Source organism: Mauremys reevesii, linkage group 1 (genome assembly GCF_016161935.1).
Source record: "Mauremys reevesii isolate NIE-2019 linkage group 1, ASM1616193v1, whole genome shotgun sequence".
Taxonomy (NCBI): Eukaryota; Metazoa; Chordata; order Testudines; family Geoemydidae; genus Mauremys; species Mauremys reevesii.
Genome location: NC_052623.1, coordinates 109,425,483 through 109,447,474, shown reverse-complemented (window position 1 = coordinate 109,447,474; position 21,992 = coordinate 109,425,483). Strand labels below are relative to the sequence as shown.

At 42.1% G+C, this 21,992-nt stretch overlaps 1 protein-coding gene and 1 long non-coding RNA gene across 2 annotated transcripts in view; both read left to right on the top strand.

Annotated features, from left to right (window-relative positions):
- Positions 1-21,992, top strand: part of FAM155A (family with sequence similarity 155 member A) — a 772,046-nt gene that overhangs the window by 25,955 nt on the left and 724,099 nt on the right. The gene's annotated exons all lie outside the window — the stretch shown is intronic.
- Positions 4,080-10,309, top strand: LOC120393748. The gene is made up of 3 exons (XR_005592114.1): positions 4,080-4,197; positions 9,049-9,167; positions 9,935-10,309. It is a non-coding gene; the product is annotated as an uncharacterized LOC120393748 (long non-coding RNA).

Below are 21,992 nucleotides of genomic sequence, written 5' to 3'. Positions count from 1 at the left end.
CATTGCCCCTAATACCAATAGGTTATACTCTGTCACTGATCTACTATCTTTGTTGAGTGTAGCACCCCTGTCAATCTGTGAGAAGAAGCACTCTGGGTTTACACAGTCCTTCCTTTCACTGACTGACAAGAGGTGCAACATCCAGAGACACATGCATACAGACAGCACAACTTCCAGCTACATGTCACAGCAGGCAGTGTGGGTTCTGCTCCGAAAGCACAACCCCAAGATACTTGAGCTAAATCTTCATCAGCTGTCAGTGGTATTAAGGCTTGTAAACCAGTCACTAGAAACTGACATCACACACACACTTTAACTTGTCTTATATAATATTCTGTCTAATTGAGGTTGGCAGTACATAGATCAGGGCCGGCTCTAGGCTTTTTGATGCCCCAAGCAAAAAAATGTTTGGCTGCCCCCCACCCCAGTCCTGGGCTCTCACCCCTCCCCTACCAGTGCCCTCCCACACCTGCACCCCCTGCTGCCCAGCCCTGGGCTCTCTCTTTCTCCCCCCGCCCCCCGCTGTCCCAGCCCTGGGCTCCCCCCACACCAATTCTGACTCTTCCCACTCCCCCCTTGCCTCCAGCCGGTCCAATGCTAGCAGGGTCGGGGTAAGCAGTGGGGCTCCCAGGACGTGCCTCAGCCCAGGGTCCCTCCAGCCGGGGCTCCCGCCTCCAGGACTGGCCTGGACCCAGGGGGGCAGAGCTGGGGGACTGCCCCGGCAGGGGGCTGAGGAGCCGGGGCAGGGTAGCCCCAGAGGGAGCGGAGCCCCGGAGAGCGGGACGCGGGCCCCGCCTGGCAGCACCCTGCCCTCTATGGCCCCGCTGCTGCTGCTGCTTCTGGCCGCCCTGCCACACTCCCTGGGTGGCTCAGGCCGCTTCGCCCAGCCCCGGCTGCGGCGCTGGGGGGCGGCTGCCTTGCGGCACCTGCAGGCGGCTCTGTGTGCCCTGTGGGGCGGCCCCCAGCCTGACTGTCCCCCGCTTGGAGCCTGCCTGGCCCAGCCACAACATGCGGGCGCTGCTCCCCCGCGGCGCGAACCACAGCAGCCCCAGGGCACCCCCCCCCCCCGCCCCGGCTCTAGGCTTTTGCCACCAGAAGAAAAAAAAAAGAAAAAAAAAAAAAAAAGATGGCCGGAATGTCATCCCTGAAAATGTGCCGTCCCAAGCACAAGCTTGGTTTGCTGGTGCCTAGACCCAGCCCTGACATAGATAGAGACTTAGCCAGTATGTTATACAGTGCATCTGCTATCTTTTTAGTAAGATAGGCAGATTGATAGAAGTGCTGGTAAAAGGTTTGATATGGCTTGATGACTGGTATTATAGGGCATGCTTGTGCGCACTGCTATGTATAGTGATAATGGATAACTGTTTGGATTAAATGAAACTCATTCTTCTTCCTAAGGTACTACTTTTTGAAGGCCGACTCAACCACCTAACAGTAAAATGCCTGTATTTCTGAACTAATTTTCCTTCTCTTCCCACAAAATCAGTTAATGTGTAGAGTCCTGCACGGATACAAAATTTGTATCCACATCCGATCTGCAAAAATGGTCTGCAGATATAAAGCAGATATCCGTGGATTTGCAGGGCTTTATTCATGTGTTTTTCTTCTTTTTCCTTAGTGAGACAGTCTATCACTTACCATCTATCTCTACTGTATATGCTGTATTATAAAACCGCAGCAACTACTATTATGAAACAGCTTCCAAAATACTGTCATATTTGGATGACGCACAGCACTGGGCACCAATGCTTTGGTGTTGTATTTTAGTATACAGAAGTCTGTGTTTTAAAATACATCAGCAAAGTAACTTTTACCTCATAATCAACACCATCAAAGGACCATCCATTTCAGGGTCTCAGCACACACTGCATGTTGATTTTAACTAAATTTTGTTTAGCAAAAACCCTAAACAAAGAATTTTACTAATGTCAGAAAGTCCTGTTTTGACAAATTTGGAATGGAATATTTTGATTTTCATTTCAAAATGACTTATCAAAACAAAATTCTGAAATATACACGTATGTATATAAGTTTAAAAAGGTCAAAATCAGAACCAAATTTATTTTGGAATCTTGTTTTATAAGAATTTTTTTAAAAAATGGTTTCAAATATTTTTGAAATTCCAGCATTTGCCACAAATTTCTCCTGCCTAACTTGACTGGCAATTCCTGGCCACTGAAATGGTCCATTGGGGCTATAGGAAGACAGAGTAAAATATAGCAGTCCTTACAATATTCTCAGTTTTGCTGGTGTTGCAAGATCAGGGGCTGCAAAGATAGCATTCTTGCAGTCCTGTCCCGGAGCTGTGCTGAACTCAGCTTCTTCATAGCTGATCTTTATCTACATATTTTGGGCCAGAGGACCTTATTCAAAATATCTTACTCATGATAGAGCCGGCTTCCATGTTCCCCTCACTGCTTACTCTGTGGAGTGTCTTTCACAAACTTAGATTACACAGGTTTTGTGGAAAAATGGGGGAAGAGAGTTAAATCTCACCCATTAAGTTATTCAAAACTTTATACACAAAAGCTGCTTTTCAAAATTATTTTTCCAGTGTGCATACACAGCTACCATTAAAAATAAGATGAGCCGAATGTGTGCATGAGGGCAAATTAATCACCTCCCTGAGAATTAGCTGTTTTTAAAAACCTGTCACTTTCAAAACCCACCTATTTCTACTAGTTTTTTAATCCTGAATATGGTTACATTTCCATGTGTTTCTACTTGAGAAGTGGATAAACTGTTTTGCACTGAGAACACTAAAATTGCATGTAGATTGAGAATCTGTATGAAAAGTTACAACCCAATTCACATTAAAATAGAAAGGTTATAAAGCTCTCAAAACTCTCTTAAATAGAAAATTTGACAGGCCGATACAGTAAATATAGGCCTTCTACAGCATGAGGCTTCTTGTGTCTAATACCTGTAATATTCTATCCACAGAATTGAGCTCTTGACATCTCTTAGGGAGGAAATCTACACAAAATGTTAAGTTAAAAACCTAGGTAGCTTTAATGAAGCTAAATAAAAAGGTATTACGTAGAGGGCATATTACAAACTACAGTTGCCTGTTAACTTTGGGAATCAAATATGCCGTGGACTTCTAGTAGTGTCACAGCTATTGGGGATCAGATACATTTATTTCAATGTCTAAGAGACATAATATGGATCTATTAGAATGTTAGGTTTTGCTTTATCTCTTTCGAATTTGTTTCTTAGACCTGTCATCTCTAAACAGAAGAAAAGCTTGCTTAGTAAGTACAGCCATCTACTGTTGGCTTGTTTATTTTTTTCAGGCAAGGATTGTTGACAGATCATTTCCATCTCTAGGGCCAAATCCCACAGCCCATGGTCAGACAAAACACCCTTTGGCGTCAGTAGGAGTTTTAGTTGGGTATGGATGGCAGAACTGGTCTCTAATATGCATGACTGTTATGCTGGGCTAGTATTGGGCAACCAGTCAGTTAAGAGTACACAATATGACTTTACATTCTGTCATATTTAAAAGCATCACTGTAGCTGAAAATGGGAGACTCTATACTGCTTATGTTGAACCTTGTAAGCTGGTGCGTACTACTCCTTTGGGAGTAGCAAATATGAGAGTTCTGTGAGTGTTCACATGGAACAGGGGCTGGTCACTCCAGAGGGACACTTGGAGGACTCAGTGGTTGATGTGTGCCTGTCGCTAAGCTGTACAGAGAGAGCAAGGACTATGGAGACCTGGAAGAAGTGGTTGCATTGCCAGAGGCTAAGGGCAGGTAGTAGCATGATGCCTCCCAACCCTGGATACTCCTGCGAAGCATCACAGTGTTCCACAAAATACTTATGCAATTAGGACTTCACCGTGAGAGATACTGAACACTTGCAACTGTAATTGAAGCCACTAGTCCCACTCAATGAAAGTGAGTCAAAAAATATTGGGCCCTGTGAGAGAGCAGAGGAAGTGAGGGAGCTGTCTGTAGTCTGGAGCAGGTTTGCTAAATGAGCCAACTAGAGACACCTGGAGGGAACTGCAAGCAGCTGGTTCCTCATAAGAGAACTGAAGCAAGTCTTTAAGAGGGAGCTGGCTCTGGGAAATCTGTGAGGGAATCAGCTTTGAGCAGAGTAGCTGCAAGCTGATCTCAAACTGGATTACTTCCTTGGAACTGACAGACGGCTCTGTGAAGAAATCCTTTTGCTCACTCAGACTCTGAGGTAAGAACCATGCCTGGGGCCAGATTTTGGGACCTTGAGTTTTACTTCTGAGTTTGTTTTGTCTGAATAAACCCAGACTCCAGTAAGTGTGTGTGACACAGGGGCCCATTTGTGTTTCATCACTACTGTGTATCAGCAGCTTGTGTCAGGCCTGACATATTCACTATATCTAACACACTATACTCACTGTTGTCATGATATATACCCAGAAGGTAACATGTAAGATATCATTGGAAAACTAATAACTCATTGATTAATAAAATTTCTGTGTAATGTGTGTATATATGGAGTGTGTACAAAAAGTTATGGATATGTGCTAGAATCATGTTTGTTTGGCATAAGCACAGTTTGCCCTAGACAAAGGAATGTGTATTTGTGTCTCTGGCCAGCCTGGTTGTCAGGCAGAGACAATGAAGGTACATTTATGTAAAAGATAACCTAATCCCCTTATTCTTCTCAGAGTTCTTTGACCCTTTCTCAAGATGCAGGATGATCTGGTACTGTTCTTCCTATCCTGGGGATTTCCCATTCCCCTGCTGATTCATATGTAAATGTCGCTTCTACTCTTCTGATTCCACACAATGCTACCTTCCCTTCTGTTTGGGAGAAAACCTTTCTCTTCTGTGTTTGGTCACAGATTTTAAAGCATAGTATCATTAAGTAGCCATACTTCCTTATGTACTGTTAATACTTACATTTCAAAATGATGTTAATCACCATTGTGTCACAGGCTTTCATACTTTACTTGATATACTTTTACAATATAGTAATAGTGTATACAGTCCATTGATTCAATTACTTATCTATTGAAGTGCAGACCACCACAAGAGGCTATATGTGCCACTCACTAGGTTGATGTCTGTTTACCTGTTACGTAAATGTGCCTTCATTGTCTCTGCCTGACCACCTGGCTGTTCAGACACAAACATGTTCCTTTGTCTAGGACACACTGGGTGTCTGCATTGTTTGTTTGCAAAACACATTTTAAGACATAATTTTATCATATCCATAATCCTTCATATACATGCATCATGCAAGAATATTAATGATCAGTGAGTTAAAAGTTTTCCAACGATGATATACCCCAAAGTTGGCATATACATTGTGACAACAGTGTGTTAGGTGTAGTAAGGATGTCAGGCCTGGCAAGAGTTGCTGATACAGAGTAGTGAACCACAAATTAAGTCCCTGTGTCACAGGGTGGTGACAGAATGAGCAAATATGTGGAGTCTGTGTCAAGGAGAACAAAGAGAAGAGCAGGGCAGAGGCACTCCAGCTGTGCGAAGGTGCACGGGGGCATCCAACATGTTTGCAGGCTGTTAGCCTGTAACTGATTTATGTATCTGAATAAATGGGTTTTATTTAGGGATTCTCTGGATTTGAAGAGTTTGAAAGTTTCCCTCCCAGGCTGCAGAACACTAGGAGAGACACTCCTTTACCATGGCTTAGACCTCAGGACAGCAGTAGCAACCGCAGCCCTTCTGTTCTGCATCCATGGGGGAATTTGGTCTGTAGGTCTTCAGTGTCACAGATGCCCTGGCCACCTCCCTGTTGCTTGATTTCCCCAAATCCTTGTGCACCTTGGAGAAAAAGATGGCCCTTCAGGAAGGATAAACATGGAGAATGGGAGTTTCTCTGCACAGGTTCTCCGAATGAGAGGTGTTCTGTGCAGTAGAACTTCGTTAGTTTTGCTCCCCTGGAGGCCTTACACAGCCCTCCTTCAACTTGGCTGGACTGAACTTGAAGGGAGAAGGGGCTGCATTCTTTCTCCCCACCCCCCAATGTAAAAAACCAGAAAAATATTACAATGGAGTGAGGGGGACATCCCAAGCCATTGGATTTACTGAAAAACAAAAGCAATGCAGCTTCAAATTAGTTTCCATGCAGAAACAAGGATCAGGGGATCTAATGAGCTGAATCATTCTAGATATATGTGCTACTTCTCATTAGCAAATGGTAACAAATAGTTTTGTTCCAATGCATCATCCATGGATTAGCTTGGAGGCTGAACTTAACAAATTTATCTTTAACAGCGGTCTGTACTTCAGTGGAACTTTGACCATCACTGAGACAATGTAGCCTGGTGTAATTTCAAAATTATTTCTAAGCATTACAGCACTGACTCCAAAATCATCATAATTTTTACTATTCACACAATTCCGAGATAGTGGAAGATGTTAAGAGAGACTTTTATTATATTTGATAGATGAAAGATTAGGCCAAATCTTCATCAGGGATTGCCTGGGGCTTAGGGAGGGAAGGAAGGAAGGAGGGAAATAAAGGAAGCAGAAGCTTCTTTGATCCCCTGTGTCCCAGTGGCTCATGAAGGAGGGGGGAGAGTTCTCAGTCATAAACCATCATTACAACAGGGAAACCCAAATGTATATTTTCTGTAGATGAAGGAGAAGCTAATAAAGAAGGGGACTGGGCTGAAACAGTGAGTTTGATGTTTTCTATCTAGTTATTGTTCATCACAATGGCAACTGAAGGAAGTAGGTTATTCCTATTAGCTTGTCCTGGTAGCCATATAAACACAGGTTGGGAGTCTGTCCTCTTGCTCCAGCTCTGAGCTTGAGGAATATTCCTGTCGGTCTACCTCGTGTCATGGATGTAGCATTGGAGATACTGGGGTTGTATTTGATTTCCTGCCATTCTGTTCTCCTCCACCTATTTTTGGAGAGATTCCAGAAGACTGGAAAAGGGCAAATATAGTGCCCACCTATAATATGAGGAATAAAAGGTAAATAAGGACAGCCAGGGAATTACAGACCAGTCATCTTAACTTCTGTACCTGGAAAGATAATGGAGCAAATAATCAATTTGCAAACATCTAGAAGATAATAATGTGATAAGTAATGGTCAGCATGGATTTGTCAAGAATAAATCACGTTAAACAAAACTGATAGCTTTCTTTGACAGGGTAACAAGTCTTGTGGATAGGGGGAAGTGGTAGACGTGGTATAGCTTGATGTTAGTAAAGCTTTTGATACTGTCTCACATGACCTTTTCATAAACTAGAGAAATGCAACTTAGATGGAGCTACTATAAGGTGAGTGCGAAACTGGTTGGAAAACCATTCCCAGGGAGAAGTTATCAGTGGGTCACAGTCATGCTGGAAGGACATAACAAGTGGGTTCCCGCTGGCATCAGTTCTGCATCCAGTTCTGTTCAATATCTTAATAATAGGTATATCTCCAATCTCCTAGAACTGGAAGGGACCTTGAGAGGTCATCGAGTCCAGCCCCCTGCCTTCACTAGCAGGACCAAGGATCTTTCAGAATGATTTAGTTGCAGAGAATACACTTATAAAGTTTGCGGACGATACCAAGCTGGAAGGGGTTGTAAGTGCTTTAGAGGGTAGGATTAAAATTCAAAATGATCTGGACAAACTGGAGAAATGGTCAGAAGTAAATAGGATGAAATTCAATAAGGACAAATGCAAAGTACTCCATCTAAGAAGGAACAATCAGTTGCACACATACAAAATGGGAAATTACTGCCTAGGAAGGAGTACTGCGGACAGGGATCTGGTGGTCTTAGTGGACCACAAGCTAAATATGAGTCAACAGTGTAACGCTGTTGCAAAAAAAGGCGAATATCAGTCTGAGGTGTATTAGCAGGAGTGCTGTAAGCAAGACAAGAAGTAATTCTTCCACTCTGCTCTGCTCTGATTAGGCCTCAACTGCAGTATTGTCGGGTGAAAGTGAGCCGGTATGGGCCGGTACAGCGTACTGGTAAGAAGTGGCTGCCAGTACTGGCATACTGTACACAGCTGATGTTAAAGTTACAAGGAGGAGGGAGAAAAATTCTTTTTCTTAACTTCTGAGGATAGGACAAGAAGCAATGGGCTTAAATTGCAGCAAGGGAGGTTTAGGTTGGACATTGGGAAAAACTTGCTAACTGTCAGGGTGGTTAAGATCTGGAATAAATTACCTAGGGAGATTGTGGAATCTCCATCATTGGAGATTTTTTTTAAGAGCAGGTTAGACAAACACCTATCAGGAGTAGTCTAGATAATATTTAGTTCTGCCATGAGTGCAGAGGACTGGATTATATAACCTCTCAAGGTCCCTTCCAGTCCTGTGATTCTATTGCCAATTCTTGGTGTTCAAAAAACGTGAGTTAGGCTCCCAAAATAATGAGATTTTAAAAGAATTCTGATTTTTTTTGTTTGTTTGATTCCCCCCTCCCCATTTGCTTTCTGGTTTTTGAGGTTTCAGGCTTCAAATTTTCCAGCATTCCTTAGCAAATATAAGGACTAGAAATGCATAGACGCCAACTCCGTGGGTGCTCTGGGGCTGGAGCACCCCTGGGGGAAAAATGGTGGGTGCTGAGCACCCACCAGCAGCTTCCTGCCCCTCCCCCAGCTTGCCTCTGCTCCGCCTCCTCCCTTGAGTATGTTGCGTGCCCACTTTTTCTCCCTGGCTCCCACCGCTTGCATTGCAAAGCAGCTATTTCACACAGCTGGGAGGAGAGGGAACACAGTGGGCTCGGGGAAGAGGCAGGGATTTGGGGAAGGGGTCCAATAGGGGCAAGGATGGGGCAGAGTTGAGGTGGGGACTTTGGGGAAGGGGTTGGAATGAATGGAGTTGGGGCGGGGCTGGGGGAGGGGGTGATGAGCAAGCACCCACCAGTGCCAGGGAAAGTTGGCACCTATGTTGAAATGTTCTTTTTTAAAAAAAGATAAACTGAGATTTGCTCCTAATAACATGACTCCAGGAGTTGGGGCTTTCAGAAAACCACCAGATAGTAAGAGAGTTGGCTACAGTGGAATGGGGCTGGCATTGCACTGAGCTTAGCTGTTTTTGGGTGTCTTTAATGCAAGTTTCATGAATATTTATTTTTTCCTAGTCTTTTTGCTGTGCCACTGCAGGTAGATCTATGCCCTGGACTGCGGTGATGTGTCAGGATCATAAGAACTTCTGTTATTCAAGGGGAAGAACTTTAGGTCAGCCCTCGCATCTCTAAAGGTGATTTTGTAAAGACTATGTGGTTCTTTTAGTAAAGTTGTGGCTGGTTTAGGCAGATTTCACAAGAAACTGGGAGAGCACGTGTCTGTGGCAGAGTTAAGAAAACTGAAACATCTTGAAGAAAACAGAATGTTGTCGTTCATTCCTTTTTTAAAAATAAGACTCAAATGTAAAGAGAGCTGGAAAATACTGGTTTATAGTTTGAAACTGTATAACAGCACAAGACAAGTCTACAAAGGAATATTAATAAGTGTTGCTGTAGCCGAGTTGATCCCAGGATATTAGAGACAGTGAAGGAGGTAATATCTTTTTTTACTGGGCCACCTTCTGTTGATGAGAGACTCAGGCTTACACAGACCTCTTCTTCAGGTCTTGATACAGATATACTCATAAGACTCTGGGTATTATTTCTGTTCTAAGCAGGGCTGCAACTACAATGCAAACTGCTTTATTATTAATAGAGAGAAAAGGTGGATGAAGTGCGTGCGCCTTCTCTCTCTCTCTCTCATAATTTTTTTTTTATTGGGCTAACTTCTCTTTGTTAGACCTGAAGCAGAGCTCTGTGTAAGATCGAAAGCTTGTTTCTCTCACCAACAGAAGTTGGTCCAATATAACCAGAGTCTTATGAATATATCTTTATTAGTTGTAAAGAGAAGCTGGAATGATCTTCAGATTCATAAAAAGGTCAGAGTTATATGAACTGACAATAAATAAGATAGATATACACCGTTATACATTAATGTTCTTGTGCCATTATTTATACACAGAACCCCAGCCACAGAAATCCTGGACCTACTGAAGTCAAATGCCATTAACTTCATAGGGGCTGAGATTTCACCCATGATATTTTCTATGCCTGAAGCATTACTGCAGAATGCACCCAGAAGCACTGTACTCCAGAATCTAAGCTTTCATTGGAAAAAACAAAACAAGTTTCTAGCCCTTATAGTTTTGAAGATAAATTTCAAAATGTGAACCAAGCATTAAAATGTTTTCTTTTGAAAGTCTGTGAACTGACTGCATGAAACAATATGCTCTAGTAAACAATAGTGCATATGGCTGCTTTATATTTGCAGTGAGATGTTAACTCTCAAACTTAACATTGTTAAAATGATCACTAATTAAATTGTTCAATGCACAAATATTCAACTAACATTTATTTCTCTCTGTTGGATGCAATTATGTGTATGTGAGGGGATTAACAGTTTTATCCACATTCTGGGTGACAAAATCCAAGCCTACCTCCCAAGCATTATCAGGTGACCAAACTCCACTTGGCTATTCTTCAGTATTCTGCAGTCAGCAAAAATCAGTAGTGCAACAATAGTAGTAAATCTTCACATAAGGTATATCTGCACTGCAACTAATGACGCACAACTGGCCCAGCTCAGTTGACTTTGGATGGGGCTGTTGGGCTATAAAATTGCAGTGTAGATGTTCAAGGTCTGGCTGGAGCCCAGGCTCTGAGACACTGCTGGGGTGCAGGGTCTCAGACCCCAGGCTCCAGCCTGAGCCTGAACATCTACACTGCAATTTTGTAGCCCTGCAGCCCAAATCCTGTGAGCCAGAGTCAGCTGATCCAGGCTCTGAGACTTGGTGCCTTTTTTTTTTAATCAGTGTGGACGCACCCTTATTTACTCTAAAGAGCCGGCTTCTCCTCCGGTGCTGACATCCTTAAGCCCCCTTATGCCCTTGCTTGGCCTCAGAAGCCAGGCCATGACTTGGCCCAAAATGAGGCTCCTATTTTATTCCAGTAATGAAATGACAAGATTCATAGTGGGCTAGCTATTTTAGACATACCGAGTGCAATCATTAAAAGTACCCCACCCAAGGATCTGGCTGTCCTGTGAAATCTTTTAGTGTTACAGACAGTGATTCTTTTCATATGTGGTCAAGTGTGAGCATCTTTTGTCTGGATAGAGAATCCTGAAGACTGTATCTACAGCTAGGCAAGAGTTTTAAGTTAGAAATACCAGCATCTGCTTTGAATAGCAATTAAATGTCCTATGGTTGGAAGTCTTTGTGCAGTCAACCTGCCAGTTGCTGACACCATTTTCAGCATCTTCTTTGATTAGATTTGTTCCTAGGGTGGTTAGATGCCATAACGCTGAAACTTTAGGTTTCCCAGCATTTCAAATACTGAACCTGTTTTTGCAATGATGGGATTTAAAAAAAATAAAATAAAAAATTCCTAGTATAGAAAAAAGCTAAAGGAGAGGTTTAATGTATGAGGCACAGATTAAAATTCATAGATAGGCCCAATAAGAGATTACTTCACCCACCTTGTCTCAGTCATAAAATCAGACAGATTAGTGATGCTGCTTGCTAAACATGATTAGAAATGTGGGTGTGATATCCCTCTGCACTACTCCAGTTTTACGTTGGTGTAGCTCCATTGATTCTAATGGAGTGAGTTTGGAAGGTGGAATTGTGTGCTTAACTTTGCAGCTCCATGTGACAATGATAAGGTGCTATGTACATTTTATGAATAGACTAGAAAAGAACATCCAGAGTCACTGTCACCCATGATCAAGAAATCAACACTCTAGAAGTCCCATACTCTGCTTTTGCTACTTGTAAGTCAGGACAACACATAGAATATAAATATAAAATGTGGTATACAGTATATTATTCATCTTCAAAAAACATCTCACCAGCAACCGCACACCATACAACATAAACACTAACCCAGGAACCTATCCTTGCAACAAAGCCCGATGCCAGCTCTGTCCACATATCCATTCAAGTGACACCATCATAGGACCTAATCACATCAGACACGCCATCAGGGGCTCATACACCTGCACATCTACCAACGTGATATATGCCATCATGTGCCAGCAATGCCCCTCTGCCATGTACATTGGCCAAACCGGACAGTCTCTACGCAAAATAATAAATGGACACAAATCTGACATCAGGAATCATAACATTCAAAAACCAGTGGGAGAACACTTCAACCTCTCTAACCACTCAGTGACAGACTTGAAGGTGGCAATTTTGCAACAAAAAAACTTCAAAAACAGACTCCAAAGAGAAACTGCTGAACTTGAATTAATATGCAAACTAGATACTATTAACTGTGGCCTAAACAAAGACTGGGAATGGTTGGGTCATTACACCAATTGAATCTATTTCCCTATGTTAAGTTCTCCTCACACCTTCTATGGGCCATCTTAATTATCACTTCAAAAAGTTTTTTTCCTCCTGCTAGCGATAGCTCATCTCAATTGATTGCATACCAACAGGCAGAGTCTATACTTCCACCTTTTCATGTTCTCTGTATGTATAAATATCCCCTGTCTGTGTGTTCCATTCTATGCATCCGAAGAAGTGAGCTGCAGCTCACGAAAGCTCATGCTCAAATAAATTTGTTAGTCTTTAAGGTGTCACAAGTACTCCTGCTTTTTTGCGGATACAGACTAACACGGCTGCTACTCTGAAACCTGAAATGACTGTGTTTAACTTTATACATTGTGAGCAGACCCACTCAAGTCAGGTTAAGGAGTTGATAAGTTTTAGCAGTATTGGGGCCTTAATGTATATGTTGCTGTTGAGCTAGATTTTGAATCTTGAAATTTGGTTCATTCATTAGTCAATGGCTACAGAAATAATCCAGATTTGAACATATACCTTTTCAGCAGATGTTGGCAAAATGCCATGAGTCATTTTTATTGGATTTCACTCTGTTCAAATGCCCTTTAATGTCACCCTCATTACAATTTACACATTTTCATGGGTCAGGTGCTCAGGATGGGAATGAGGCTTCTCTTTTTGTAAACTTGATGTTCATCTGGGGTCACTTCTTCTATTTATCAGATTTTAGCCAACAAAACTGCCACAGATAATGACAGCCACTTCTGCCCAAAGGTGCTATCAGATAACTCCCACACCCACCATCCACTCACACTCTTCCACATTGACACTATATGCTTGAGATAACTGACTGACTTGAGCAGTGAAGCGCTGGTGGGTTTGATACCATTCCATCTAAATAGTTTAGGAAAACTTCTAAGCATGGAATTTTGTCCATGCAAGGTACTGAGACTTTCATCTGTGTGGCTTTCCCACTAACAAGCCAGGAGTGGCACAGTGTTATCATTATGCACTAAAGAGGACTGGCGTGTTTTTTTTTTTTTTTACCAAGCTGATAATTGGAAACTTGGCACGTAGATGCTTCAGCTGATGCAGCTGTCCATCTGCTTGATGGAAGTAGCAAAATGAAGCACACTATACAACTTCTTCACCAACCACACTGAATCTGTATTTGAGACCAAAAGCAATTCAAGGTGTTGGCTTTGATCTCGAAAGTTGTATATGGTTTAGGCCAGGGGTTCTCAGGACAAATTTTTGGTCTCTGAGGCCACCGACTCTTGCTGGTGGCCACTCTCATGCTTTTTCCTAAAATACTTGATTGGTTTTAGGAAAAACAAATAAATATGCACATATACACATCCAAATCATTGTAACTTATTTATTGCTAGCTAGTAAGTCTGCTGTGAAAAGTGATATTAACAAATATACAAGTATCATTTTTCACAGCAGACTTACTCAGCCCTGGAAAGCCTGGGGACAAATTAAGCCCTGGAGGGCAGGCCAGGGGAGGCAACAGGGGGCTAGAGCCTGAAGCCCTGCCGCTGGGGCCTGCTGCTGTGCAGCTGCAGCCTGGGACTGGAGCCCGAAGCCCCATGCCCAGAGCCTGTCAGCCCAGGGCTGAAGCCCAAAGCCTGAGCCGCACCACGCCAGGGAAAGCGGGGAACTCACTGGGTGCCTGCTCCTCCAGCATTGTACCCCAGGTGTCTCCGGGGGCGGGGGGCAACCCATGCTAGTGGCCCCAGCAACCAATGCCAAGGTGGGGCATCCGGGAGCACAAAAGAGTGGGAGGGGCCACCGATTTGTCCCCCTCTCCACCAGCCCAGGAGGCTGTGGCTGCAAGAAAAGTCCCTAGTGGCCACATGAGGCTATGGTGGCCGTATTTGAGAAATGCTGGCTTAGGCACTAGCTCTTTGGAATATCACACCTCTTTCTGGGTACCACCGCCACCACAGTAGTAGTAAAGTCCAGCTGGAGCGCTCAAGCTAAACAGTGGGAATAGTATTAAGAACTGTTCTCAGTAATGGAGTCAATACTCTGGAGATCTGTCTGAAGCTGACTGACATTTACAGAATGACCCGATGCCCATCTCTCAAGAGTATATCTAGACTGTAGTTTTAGCCTGTTTTTATCCCACTCTGTGACAGATTTTTGTTCCAATCTGCCTGGAGCATCAGGTGATCAGGTTGATGCCACAGGATCGTTTGGGGAGGAGATGACATAACACAGCAAGTGTTTAAATTTTAAAGCTTTATTAATAAAATACAGCCGCGAGTGCTGGGAATGCTCCCATGTCACTTGGGGGAAGAAAGAAAGCAATAGAGCCCCAAGCCCTTTCATACTTTCATACTTACCCACGCACTACCCAAAGCTGGCCAGGCCTGGGTGTAACGTAAGAAGAAGAGGAGAAGGGATGGATGGGATGTGCTGGCCGCTGCTTCCCGCCATCCCCATTGGCCTGGAGTGGCAAACTGCGGCCAGTGGGAGCCGCGATCGGCCAAACCTGTGGATGCGGCAGATAAACAAACTGGCCTGGCCTGCCAGGGGGCTTACCCTGGCAGGCCGCATGCCAAAGGTTGCCAATCCCTGGACTAGATGGTCACAGTGGTCCCTTTTCATCTTGGACTCTATGATAGCCTTAACCCACATACATATGGGAGAACCAGCCCACCATAAGACATTTTGGCTTTTTGTCAAGACAGCTTGCAGCATCACTGCATTGAAACTGGCTTGAAGTAAACTAATAGTGAAGATAAAAGTTAAACCACTCATTTTAAAATATATTAATTTCATTGTCAAACTATGAGTAGTTGTTGGATTTCTTAGAATCAAAGCATGATTCATATAATTACTGTATTATGATTAGCTTTATTAAAGGACTGAACATATTCTAAAGGTTTGACAAATGAAAGGGAAACTAAATGTGAAGAAATAGGCAGAAGTTCTACATTCAGTATTTAAATTAATATAGTCATTGTTGGGCATCCAATCTCTTTCTCTCAAGATTACTTCTGAATGGGAGGTTACTGTACTCTGACTTCCTTCAGCTCAACTGAAGCACTTTTGTAAGCCTATCTGTATTACAGATTAATTTTTTGCCTTCTATTTAGAGTCTTATGGGTGTACGTTTTAATATATATAATTTACTATTCAAATTATTTTAGCTATTAAGACATCAGTTTTCAGGTTTGGTTTTGGTTTTTTCCTCTTTCCTCAGCCCCTTGGTTTATGGGCTGAAAACATATCTGAGAACTTACGCTTTTGTCAATTTTCAGAAACATGTAGCTGCCATGTGCCTTGTTCTGCTCTACTGAAAAATGAATTAGCAATTTTCCCATGTATTGATGCTAGGCAAGGTAATGTAACGCTAAAAACCAATTCCAATAAATTATAGTATGATATATGTATATGAAGGAGGCTCAGGTCTCCAAAAGAAATGGAACAGAACAAAAGTATCTTTTTTTTTTTTTTTAAAGACTGATTGTGAGACTCATATCATTAGATATGCATTACTTTCATACAGGTAATTCATATTGTGACTAATTGTGCAGAGAAATAATAAACAGGAATAGTGATACTTAGAATAATGAATGGAGAATATCACATTTATAAATAGTTTTGAACTCTGCTGCATCTCTAATACCAAATGCTAACATTTCTCAAGAGAAATGGTCAGTGAATCATACTACTAAATATTACTAGAAGTATTCAAGTTCTAACTATATTTCCTCTTTGTCTCATCTTATCTATATATCTGAGGACCAGAGTCTGCACCCTAGAGTAGCACATTACTCAGCAAGTAGACCAGTTGAAATTTATCCAGACTATTTGCAAAATAAGGTATTACCTAGTGGAAGTAAAACTGGCAGGTTCTGTCCCTAAATCTGGGAATGATAATATGTAATTTGAGAACATTATTAAGTGTGAGAGGAATATATGGCAATACATACTCTTTTTATAAATATTTTTATGTGAAGTTGATTTCAACTTGATTGAAAAGCAGCTTTTCTCTATCAAGATGGAGTTTTCAGAAGATAAGCAGTTTGCTGTATCCTCGTTCTAGACTCGAGAGGTAGAAGAAGGAAGGAACTAATAAGTTCACTTATTTTCAATGTTTCTGATGAATAAATGTTGAGTGACTGGTTGTATCCCTATGGTTTTTCCAGTTAGCTACTTTTGTACGATTTTCATGTTTAATTTTCAATACATTGGTGACACAATGTCACCTTAAGACCTTTCACCCAGATAAGACCATGCCAGCTTCCTTAAAAATGATCTTATGAATCCAGAATTTTGGTATTGTGGGGGAGGAGTGTCACAGATGTAAGTCTCTGTTATGCAAAATTTTTAAATTGCCTATTTAAGTGAGACTTTTCCAAATTGATGTTTGCTAACAATGACATACAGTCCACTCTGACCTCTTACCAGCCTCTCCCAGTGCCCAAAGGAGGCCCACTAGCAAGAAGCACAGTGCCAGCAGGACATCACTGTCTGGCTCCTTGACTGCAGTTTCACCTCCTAGTCCATGAGAATTCAGAAGACAGTGAAAGTAGAAGAGTTTACAACCCTCCTGTTATCTTAAGTATCTTATTTTTCCCTTTGTCAATTTTTTGCTCTTGCTTTTATTAACTGGGAGATATCTCAGCCCTTTTGATTTTTAGGATGTGGCAGTGATAGAGTGAATGTGTCCATCATGTCTCTGTGAACACCCACAAAAGAGAAGGCTCCTGAAAGAAATGTTCGCAATGTTTGAATAGCCCTAAATATTGATTTTAATGAGTAATTTTATAAGACTTTTCTGTTTCTGATGTTTAAAAGGCCTAGGAAGTTTGAGATTGTCATCTGTAACTTCTGGCAAATAAAAGTTGTCAAACTTCTGTCAGAATCTTTTGGAGAGGGGAGGAAAGGATTAACCACCATGTAGGAATTAAAGGAAGCTTTATAATTGGCTCTGAGGTTGTGGTCCAGACATTAGATAATTTGGTTCCAATATTAAACTATTTAACAATTCAAATTACCAATTTGATTGACTTGGATCAAATTCTTAAATTTGTATTTATAATCACACAGACAACTACTTCCTTCGTATTTGCATAAGGATTGATTATTTTTTATATTTGATTTGAGTAATTTAATGATTTAACTTCAATCCAATATTGGGTCTCACTTGTTTCATTTGATTTTGATTTAATAGATGTAATGCTTTGTTTAGTTTAATATTAATAGCTTAGCTTTGGTGATATGTTTTCTTGGTTTTATTTGGTTTTTAGTGTTTTAATAAAATTGATAAAAAGACATTGTCACATCTTTCAATAAGCAGTGTGGATCCAGAAGCTGAGGACCTAGGTGGCTATTAACTGGATAATCTAAAAACCAGACTAGCTCCCCCTAATTAGTCTCTGATTCTCACAGAAATTATGTGGATTAGAGACATGGCACATATGCCAGTTACTCAAAGGAAGCTGCATTTTCTGTCATAAATTATGCTGTAGACATTATGGCAGGATTTAAGACATGCTCTTGCTGTGAAAACAGAAGCAAAATGCTCTCACTTCTATTTTTTTTTAATGCTCAGAAAGAAACAGCATTACAATTTATCTAGAACACAAAAATTGACTTGGATCCCAAATATTCCTTTCTTCATTCTTACAGGTATGAAGAAAACCTGCTGAAATCAATAGGAGTCTTTCAGCTGACTTTGTTAGGCTTTGGATCAGGCTCTTAGATGGTACTTGTCTTCTAAAGCAGTAGTTCTCAACCAGGGGTACACAGAGGTCTTCTGGGGGGTATGTAAATTCATCTAGATATTTGCCTAGTTTTACAACCAGTTTCATAAAAAGCACTAGCAAAGTCAGTACAAACTAAAATTTCATACAGACTATGACTTGTTTATACTGCTCTATATACTATACACTGAAATCTGAGTACAACATTTATATACCAATCCATGTATTTTATAATTATATGGTAAAATGAGAAAGTCAGCAATTTTTCAGTAATAGTGTGCTGTGTCATCTTTGTATTTTGGTCAAACACCATGCAAAAATATCTATCAAAATTTCACATTTTGTCTACATGAACACTTGCGGTAAGCTGGGGTGTGACTCTACTCACACTAGCCTACTGGGGACTAACTATCCCTGTGAAGCCTGCTTATGTGCATTAACAGTTTTTGTTAATCTGCTTTGATCTGGCCCTTTTAAAAACAGGACTAGATGAAAGCATATAACATGCTTACTACAAACTAAATGTTCATATAGAAAACTCCAAAATCAACTTTTTTTGCTGATTTTTTTTTCATTGAAACTGTTGATCTTTTTTTCGCAATCTCTAGAAATAGCCTATTGTCTAAAGTAGCATTGCTGACTACATTAGCAATGCAAAATTCTGTGGTTACTCTAGAAGTGAGAGAAGTATGGTTTAAATGATGCTTAATCAGAAAGGGCATGCTCCTATTGAAATCACAAGGAAAACACCTATTGATTTCAGTGGTGCAGGAAAAGTTGAGATCACTTGTAAAAAACATGGACTTTGTGAAGAATATGCATTACCAGTTGCTATGAAATGGTATAAGCCCCACTACTGCTAGTGGTTCTATGAAGGGGGACCTTGGTGCTGATGTTGGATTTGCCTGCATGAAACAATTCTCAGATCTGAGGCCAACCTGTATCAAGTAAAATGACATCAGTTATAGGAAAGGAGTAAGAGGAGAGAGAAGTTGTCCAAGGTTTATTTGTTGAAGATTGATTTCCATTAGAATTGGGTTTATAAATATCTGAAGTGCATGTAATAGTAGATCAGTTTAACAAAAAGAGCACTTTGAAATTTTATCTTGGTAGGCATTTTATATGATAGAAATGTCATTGATTAGGAAATGAAGGAGAATCAAACACAAATACAGAGATGACTTTAAGTGGCAAGCTACAGCTTTCCCTCTAATCCGAGGGAAAACTTGCTCCCCCCTCAAAGTACCAGGCATTTACGTGGGCCCAGGATGATGACAGATAACCAACATTCAGAGTGTGCCCCCTTCAATCTAACACCAAGAACTGAGCCCACTTCCAACTCCTGTGCCCCCATCCCACACGGGTGAATAAGGGTATGCACATTGGTTATCTCAGTCTGTGAAAACTTAAGGTCGTCCCTTCCTATAGGTCAGGGATCAGCAACCTTTGGCACGCAGCCTGCCAGCACATCCCTCGGCCTGCACCGCTTCCCGCAGCCCCCATTGGCCTGAAGCTGCAAACCGCAGCCAATGGGAGCTGCCATCGGCCGAACCTGCAGACGCGTCAGGCAAACAAACTGGCCCAACCTGCCAGGGTGCTTACCTTGGTGAGCCGCGTGTCACAGGTTGCCATTCCCTGCTATAGGTCAACAGGTTCCCAACCATTTTCTCAGACAAAATTACAAACTCCCCTTATTAAATGTATAGCTTTAAAATCCTGTCCTTACTCTTCAATACCCTAAATCCAGGCTACTAGGCTGCTATGCTGCTTTTGGAAAGCTGGGGAACACTAGACACCTTGTCAACTTTGCCCAGAGGTGGGAAAATATTCTTTCATGATCCCAGTGGTCTGGTGAGGCTCATAGCAATTTGAAACTGAGCATTTTGGGCATGGCTATACTTGCAGACATAAAGCTCTATGAGTTAGACCCGCCTTCGTAGAGCACAGTAGGGAAAGCACTGCAGTCTGTCTACACTGACAGCTTCAAGCGCACGGGCGTGGCCACATTTGCGGCACTTGCAGCGGCATTGGGAGCGGTGCATTATGGGCAGCTATCCCAGCATGCAAGTGACTGCAACGTGCTTTTTCAAATGGGGGTGGGGGTGGAGTGTGACAGGGATTGTGATGTGTGTATGTGGGAGGAGAGAGTGGGTTTTTGGGGTGCCGAGAGTGTCAGCATGCTGTCTTGTAAGTTCAGACTTCCCCCTCCCCCCCGCCTCTCTCTGACTCACTCAAAGCAAATAAATAAATAAATGGTAAATGTTTGCTTTTTTCTCGGAGCTGATAAGTAGCCAGCTACTCTGAAAAGGAGCTTTCAAAGGGCATTTCTGCATTCCTGCAGCCGATTTCACAACAATGACAAGAGTGGCCACTTGAATTAAGGGATTATGGGATGTTTCCGGAGGCTGATCACAGCGCAGTAATGCAACACCTCGTTCACACTGGCTGTGGTGCTCTAGTGGGGGCGCAACAAACGTTATTCCACCCCCTGAGGTGGAGTACCAGCAGCGCTGTAGCTGCGGAGTCAGAGCGCTCTACGTGCCTTGCCAGTATGGACGGGTAGTGAGCTAGGGCGCCTGGGGCTGCTTTATTGCGCTGTAACTCACAAGTGTAGCCAAGGCCTTAGTTTACACTTTTCCTTCCTATAGAACAGGGAGGGTTGGGCACCAAGACTAATTGCTGTTCACCTAGTAGGGCTTCACGTACAGCAAGTGGATAGGGGAGGGCACGAGAGGCAGTCAGAGCTCCCTTCCTTCTACGGAATAGCTAACATGGAGGCAGAGAAATCTCTCCTTCTCCCTTGCCCCACTTGCCTGAATAGGGGCTCCTTATGTTTACAGTGTTCCCCACATGCGTTCTGGGAATGGTGGTGGAAGGAAAGGCTCTGCTGCATTTAACTGGGCATGCCTCTTCTTTTCTCCTTCCCTCCTCACTCTTTCTAGTATCCAGTAGCTGTCTAACACTGCAGGTCTGATCAAACACCCCCTTCTCTTTCACCTCCTGGCCAAAGAGAGGAAGGACACTCAAAAACATAGAAAGTTGACAAGGATCTCTTCTTGATTGTTCTAAACCTGATCTCTTGGTTCACTCTGTCAAATCATTTGAACTTTTACCCGTTGAGAGAGATAATGATGAAGAAATGAGAAAAGGTGCATAAAAGAAACCAGGTGACAGTGAAATCTATCAAATAAAATGAATGTAGTAGTGTGTCCTCTGTATTATATTATCTTTATTTATTTAATAGTGTTCTAGAACTGCAAAAGTACAACCTTCAGAAAGTTGTATTCCTGCTGACAGCTCTCCTGCTATTTTATAGCACATCTGCTATAGTTAATGGTCTATCGCAGTTTACATTGTAAGTTCTGATTTTTTTCTAAGGCTTTATAACAACAAAATTCTTAGGCTCTCATCTGGGAGACTCTTTTTTTTTAAAAAAAAAAGTTTGGTTTAAATGGTTCAGCCCTGTTTAAATTGGAGGACAAAAAAACTTTTGTTCCTATCTTTACATATAATGAGCCAAATTCTGTTTCTGTAAACAGGCACACTTCCCCTGAAGTAAATTAGCAGTTTTGACACCAGTAGAGACTTTGGCCTATGCTCTGTATGTTGTTTATCTTGGTGCCAAAACCAGGGAATTTTGCAGTCTGCAATGTATTAGATATTTCCTTCTCCCCCGCCCCACCTTTTCTTTTTTTGGTGTGTATCTTTTCCTCCGCCCGCCCCTCCCCCTCCCTCCGTGCTCTTTATTAGGGATTTTAAATGTGTACATGTACTGACCCATCGCAGTATAACAGGCAGATTATAGAGCCAAGATATTCAGAAGTGAGATTCTACAGTTATGTTCCTAAATCCCTATGGAGGCCCCTAAACAAGACTTCTGATTTTCAGAAGTGCTGATCACAGGCCACTCCCAACAATAATTTTTGAAAACATTATAAGCTCCATCCTTTGAAGTTGCTGAGCACTCTGGACCAATGCTTAAGCACTTTGCAGGATTAGGCCAGAA